The 6638-nt window shown below is 51.6% G+C and overlaps 1 pseudogene across 1 annotated transcript; it reads left to right on the top strand.

Moving 5' to 3' along the window:
- The first annotated feature begins 483 nt into the window (after nt 1-483).
- LOC309802938 (ubiquitin-conjugating enzyme E2 S-like) lies at nt 484-1128 on the top strand (annotated as a pseudogene). The gene has a single exon. The product of its transcript is annotated as a ubiquitin-conjugating enzyme E2 S-like (transcript).
- The last annotated feature ends 5510 nt before the right edge of the window (nt 1129-6638 follow it).

The following is a 6638-nucleotide window of genomic DNA, read 5'->3' as shown; positions in this document are numbered from 1 at the left end:
TTGAAGGTTTGTGGCCACCCTGTGTTGAACAACTCTATAGGCACCATTTTTTTCCAACAGTATTTGCTCACTTCGTGTCTTTGTGTCACATTTTGGTGATTCTCACAATATTTCAAACTGTTTCATCATTATTTTATTATATCTGGGATCAGTTATCACTGATGTTACCACTGCAAAAAAACTTACGACTTGCTGAAGGCTCGGAGGAGGGCTAGCATATTTTAGCAATAAAGTATTTTTAAATTAAGGTATGTACCTTAGTGCGGGCCGGGCAGCAGTGGGCGGGTGGTGGGCGGAGCTGCAGACAGCAAGGTTCACTGCGGGCCTCGGAGGGAGCGGGGAGCAGACCAGGGCCACCGGGGCCTCGCTAGGGCCACAGCGGCAGTGGTTGGGTGCCCACCCCGCCGGCGGCCGGAGGGCGCAGACAGGGGGCCGGGGGGACCCGCCCCCGGCCGGCAGCAGTCGTGAACCTGCCCCGCCCGCATCATCCGCCTGGTGTACAAGGAGGCGACGACACTGACAGCTGACCTACCTGATGGCATCAAGGTCTTTCCCAACGAGGAGGGCCTCACTGACCCGCAGGTCACCATCGAGGGCCCTGAGGGGACCCCATACGCCGGAGACCTATTCCTCATGAAACTCCTGCTGGGGAAGGATTTCCCTGCCTCCCCACACAGGGGAGGGCTACTTCCTGACCAAGATCTTCCACCCAAATGTGGGCGCCACCGGTGAGATATGCATCAACGTGCTCAAGACGGGCTGGACAGCTGAGCCGGGCATCTGGCACGTGCTGCTGACCATCAAGTGCCTGCTGACCCACCCTAACCCCGCGTCTGCCCTCACGGAGGAGGCGGACGGCGCGCATGCCTGCTCACAGAGATCCCCGGGGCAAAGGCGGGCCCAGCGGCGGGAGGGCCGGGGCCGGCCGGTCCCTGGGCAGCGGGGCTGCGGCCTCCACCGCCGACGCCATGGCTCCTGGGCGCCCGGGAGGGGCTGAGGGGCCCATGGCCAAGAAGCACGCGGGTGAGCATGATAAGAAGCTAGCAGGCAAGAAAAAGACGGACAAGAAGCGGGCGCTGCAGCGGCTGTAGTGGGCTCTCCTCCCTCCCTCTCCCACCCACTCCCCACCTGACCCCAACTCTGTCTCTAAGTTATTTAACTTATGGCTGGGGTGGAGGAGGGCACTGGGGCACTGGCACCTGGATTTGTTTTTCTAAAGTTGGAAAAGCAGCAAATAAATAAATAAATAAAAATTAAGGTATGTACATTGTTTTTTAGACATAATGCTATTGCATGCTTACTAGAACTACAGTATAGTGTAAACATAACTTTTATATGCACCGGGAAACCGAAAAAGCCATCTGACTCACTTTATTGCTATGTTCGCTTTATCGTGGTGGTCCAGAACTGAACGCCCAGTGTCTCCGAGGTATGCCTGGTGAAGTGCTTGGTATTCAGGAAGCACTTAAAAAGTAGGTGTTAGATGAATGAAGGCTCTCAACAACTTTGGGTCAACTTCAGACCCTTGAGGAGATCCTAATAGTGTAGCAGAAATTCTGGGACCCTGAGCCAAAATGACAGAAATGGACCTCTTGTTCAATGATACTTTAGTGGCCAGGACTGGGTGGCATCCATGACTTTGAAGCAAGGCAAAGGGGCTGACTCTAGCTAGCTCTGTGCTGCCCTTGCACCTCCGGGATGCAGCTCAACAAGCAGGAGAGCAAGCTGGATCAGAGACCCCCAGAAAAAGAAGGGAGGCAGTGAATTTAGAACTGAGCACCAGAGGAATCGAGAGATATGACTTAGAGTGAACTATTTATTATGTGCACGGCCCCGCAAAGGAATTGTGGACAGAATAAGTGAATGGCTAAACGAATGAATGAGAGACCCGGGAAGCCTTTCTTGGTGAGGAGACAAACCTTGAATGGGCTGGATGTGGCTCTAGCCACCCTGGTACTGCAGTTCTCAGAATGCTCTCCTGTGTGAAAGTAGCTTCAGGGGGCTTTTCCAGGCATTGACTCCTCCACCCCCGAAATCCTGTACCTCCGAGGAAGTTTGGCCTATAGCTTCATCCTGAGCCTACTTGGTTTTGATCTCTACTTGGTGTTCTCTGCGGAGATGAACCGTCTCTGTTTTGCCCTCGTGTGGGAGGCTGCCGGTTCTGTGGGGGTGGGGTTCCCCCTCCTCCCTTAGCCCTGGGGCTCCACCCCGCTTCTAAGCCAAGATTCCACGAGAGAATCAGATACTTTCCCCACATTTGCAAACACGCTTGACTCCATGTCAACTAAGAAATTCACTGATGAGAAAGCGCGCTCATGTGTAGAGACCTGCAGAAGGCACGTGGAAGCCAGGGACCCACAAAGTCTTCGCGTACACTCACAGGGAGCCCGGAGCCTCCCTGGCCGGCTTCCGGAGGTCTTCACTGCTGCCCTCCACCCAGTGCTGGCCTCTCCTTGCCCCGTGGCCTCAGGCCCCAACGGGGAAACTCAGTGCTACCGTCTTTCTAATCTGGTGTCCTTCTTTCAAACAAACACATCAACGCACGCGGCTTCTCCTCAGCCCACCCTCGCAGGTGTCTGAGCGGGGAACACCTTTCTGGGGCCTCTCCTGGCCCCTTGGCCTTCTCTTCTCATTCATTTCAAAGAGCTGAAATTGGGGAAGTGGTGCAGGGAGCAGCTCACCCCTACTCCGCTGGGAAGATATAGCCCTTCCTTATTTCCTGCAAGAAGTGGCCACCATCCAACCCAAGGACCAGGACCCGAGGAGCCGAGAACCCCCGATCTCACCTGGGGCTGCACCTGCGATATGGTACACACTGTGTCCCAAGGATCATGAGACATTCCAGGCATGGAACATCCGCTGGACACGGACCCATAGGAGAACTGCAGAGGTTTAGAGATGAGAATTATCCTAGGGCCCTCCTTCCCCTCATCCCAACACAGCAGTGGCCTTTTGAGACTTTCTAAGGCTTAGAGTGTGTGTCATCCTCAGAAGCATGAAGTGAGCCGTGCAGATAGGTAACATCAGTAGCTGCCCATATGACCTCAGGTTGCTAAACAGTCCTGTTTCTGGTGGTCTTCTGGGGGCTTCCCTCCCTTCCTCACAATGGGATGTTGATGTCTAGGAGCTTGTGCTCTGCACTGGTTTCTAGAAAACCTTTTTTCTCATTGCTTTGGTGAAGACAATAATAAGACAATCACTCCCTGACTTGGACTCACAGATACTCTAGTCCAAGGGACAGGTCATGGGACCTCTGAGGTTATTTGAAATCTCCCAGACATGTCCCCAACCACACCCACTTTCCACAAATCACCCATTTTGGATTTATCAGTTTAAATTTCTCTAACTCTTCTAGAATCTATTTAACTTTTCTATCTGTATCAGCTTGGATTTTTTGGGCAGCAATTAACAGAAACCTGAAGCTACAGTAGTTTAAACAAGTTAAGGGTTTGTTTTTCTCTCAGGCAAAGGGCTTATGGAGACAGGAGGTCCAGCTGCTCGATGTGGTCAGTGTCTCTGGCTCCTTTAACTTTCTGCTCCACCACCCTTAGTGCATGGCTTCTATCTCAAGGGGACCTCAGGGCTGCAGAATGGCTGCTGCAGCTCAGGTCATCATACCCACCTTCCTGGCATGAAGAAGGGGGGAAAGGATGTGCTTGCCAGAAGAGTCAGTCCCTTTTAAAGAGATTTCCTGGAAGACCCGCACAATGACCTCCTCTAACGTCTCATGGGGTATCCTAACTGTGAGGGAAGCTGGGAAATGTAGTTTTTTAGCTGGGCACATTGCCATCCTCAACAACATAAGGATTTTGTTAGTAAAGAAGTATCTAACGACAGCTAAACTTGTTGAGTACTTATTTGATGCTGGTTCTGAGCACACTACATACATCACTGAACACCCCTAACAGCCCTATTAGATGGAAACTATTATTACCCTTATTTTCCATAAGAGGAAACTGAGGCATAAGGATTTAAGTAGTTTTCTCAAATGGCAGAGCCAGGATTTGGATCCAAGCCATCTGGCTCTAGAGTCACAGCCCTTAACCTCCAGGCAAGGCCATACCTCAAGGACGCAGGGGAGGCAGCCCAGTTCCACCAGGGACGGCAGCTGTCACCACAGATCATAGAGAACACGCCGAGGGCATTTGATCAGGGTGATCCCGAGGGCCACTGTGGGGCTACCAAGCTCCTCCCCCACCAGGTGATTTATACCTGGGCCCCCTCGTCCCCAGAGCCTCCCTCTCCCCCTCCACCTCCACAGCCTGTGGCCTGGTGAAAAGCTTGGCCTTTGGGGTCAGAGATGCCAAATTCAAAGCCATTCTTTGAGACCTGAGCGAGGTTCCCCACCTCCGAGGAGCAGCCCCCTACCTCCCGCCCATATCTGGTGCCCAGCCTCGTTAATTCCTGGTCCTCTCTCCTGTTCCCTCCTGTCCTTCCTTGTCTTTCTGTCTATTGCTCTGTCTTCGCCTCTTTTTCAGTTCCCCCTCTCTGTTTTTCTTAAGCAACATCCCTTAATTCTTTCTTTAAAATAAAAGAAACAATGTTTCAACCAGGGTTTAGTGTCTTATAACACGCTGTGCTGCTCCCCTCCTTCCCCACCTGGCTCCTCCCTCCTTCCCTCCCCGCACTCCCCACCCAACCCCATGGGTGCTGCTTCCCCCAGCCCCCCACCTGGCACACAGCCACCCCCTGAGCTCACCCGGGAGCCCCCCCCCCCACCGCCAAGCCAGGGCCATAAACATAGTGGAGCTGGCCTGGCCCCCTCCCCCGGGCTTGCCCCACAGTTAGTCACTGTCACCAGCAGGCCCGGGGTCCCCAGCTCCCTTCACGGTGCTTGGGAGGAGAGAGCCTGGAATGAAGGGGACTTTGATTTTCCTCCAAGGGCCTTTGCCTTCCTGTTCCTGCTGAAATCTCTCCTGCCCTGCTCTGGGTCCCCTGGCAGCTTGAAAGAGGTTTTGGCCCAATGGGTCTCTCTCCTTCACTCAGCAAACACTAATTAATTAACAAGAATAATCGATAGTACCAATAAAGAACTTGCAAGGGGTGGAGACAGCATTTTGGAGATGGAGGGCTGCACATTCTGTGATGGGTGGGCTGGGGCCCCAGGGTTGGGTCTCCCGTCTTCCCCCTGCAGCTCCTCTGGCCTCCCCCAGGCTGTGATTTCTGGGTAAAAGTAACTTGCTCTGCTACCTAACAAATCTACACAGCTTATCTCATTCATCCTCAGAGCAACTCTGCTTCACTGATGAAGAACTGACCGAGTTCAAACAACAGTGAGAGTCACACTCCTACCACAAGGCTTCCCTGATTTGTGCAGACAATCTGCTGTTAAGACAGGATCATGAAAAAGAGTAGTGGCCACGAGCCCCCTGCAGGACGCCGCCCAGTGCCAGGTCTGCCATGCAAAGCTGTGTGTGAACTTGTGTGGCAGACATCACAGCACGGATACCCAAAGCCATTTCAAAGCCCCCTCTGTTTCACCTGCCTCTCTCCATACAGGGTACAAAGTCACATACTTTCCCAGTGTCTTTTGCAGCTAGAAATGGCCACGTAACTCGGGTCCCATCAGTACATGCAAAAAGGAGTTTGTGGAAAGCTGCAGGAAAGGTTTGTTGCCTTGAATGAAAGGGGAAGGCCTTTCTGCCTGTTCTCTTCCTTCCTGCTTGGCATAGTGGTATGAAGATATAATGTTGGGGGCTGAGGCAGCTGTTTTGTGAGCATGAGGTGGCGAGCTTAAGAACCAAAGCCAACATATGGAAGGCTATAAAGAGCCTGAGTCATAGAGCAATGCCCCCAAGCCTCAACTTCCACTTCCAGACATATTATTATGGGAGGAAAACAAAGCTCTATTTATTTACATTTTGACTAGAGGCAGAATAAATTCTTCCACCCCCCCCCAGAGATGTTCATGTCTTCATCCCCAGAACCTGTGAAAATGGTGGGTTATATGGCAACAAGGAGTAAAGGTAGCAGATGGAGTTAAGGTTGCTAATTAGCTGACTTTAAAATAGGGAGATTATGGTTCAGTGGTCAAGACGCCGAGCTTCCACGGCAGGGGGCGCAGATTCGATCCTTGGTTAGGGAATTAAGATCCCACATGCTGCACCGTGAGGCGTGGCCAAAATTAAAAAAAAATAAAATTAATAAAATAGGGAGATTATCCTGGATTATCTGGGTGGACCCAGCGTAATCGTATCAGTCAGGATTCTTCAGAGAAACAGAACTGTATAGGAAATATATATATGGAATTGGCTCACAGGGTGGGAGGGCAGGCAAGTTTGGAATGTAAGAGCGGGCCAGCAGGCTGGAGATTCAGGGAAGAGTGGAGATTGCAGTCCTGAGTCAGAAATCTGCAGGATGGAAACCCAGGCAGGGTTCCATGTTGCAGACTTGAGGCAGAATTGCTTCTTTGGGGGAGATATCTCCATCTTTGCTTTTATGGTCTTCAACTGATTGGATGAGGCCCACCCACATTATGGAGAGTAATTTGCTCTACTCAAAGTCTGCTGATTTAAATGTTAATCACATCTAAAAAATATTTTCACAGCAATGTCTGCACTGGTGTTTGACCAAAGAAATGGGCTGGCCAAGCTGACACATAAAATTAACCATCACAGTGATCACATAGTTCCTTAAAT

This window comes from Mesoplodon mirus (assembly GCF_964341445.2).
Source record: "Mesoplodon mirus genome assembly, chromosome: 4".
Classification (NCBI taxonomy): Eukaryota; Metazoa; Chordata; class Mammalia; order Artiodactyla; family Ziphiidae; genus Mesoplodon; species Mesoplodon mirus.
This window is presented reverse-complemented; position numbering and strand designations above follow the sequence as displayed.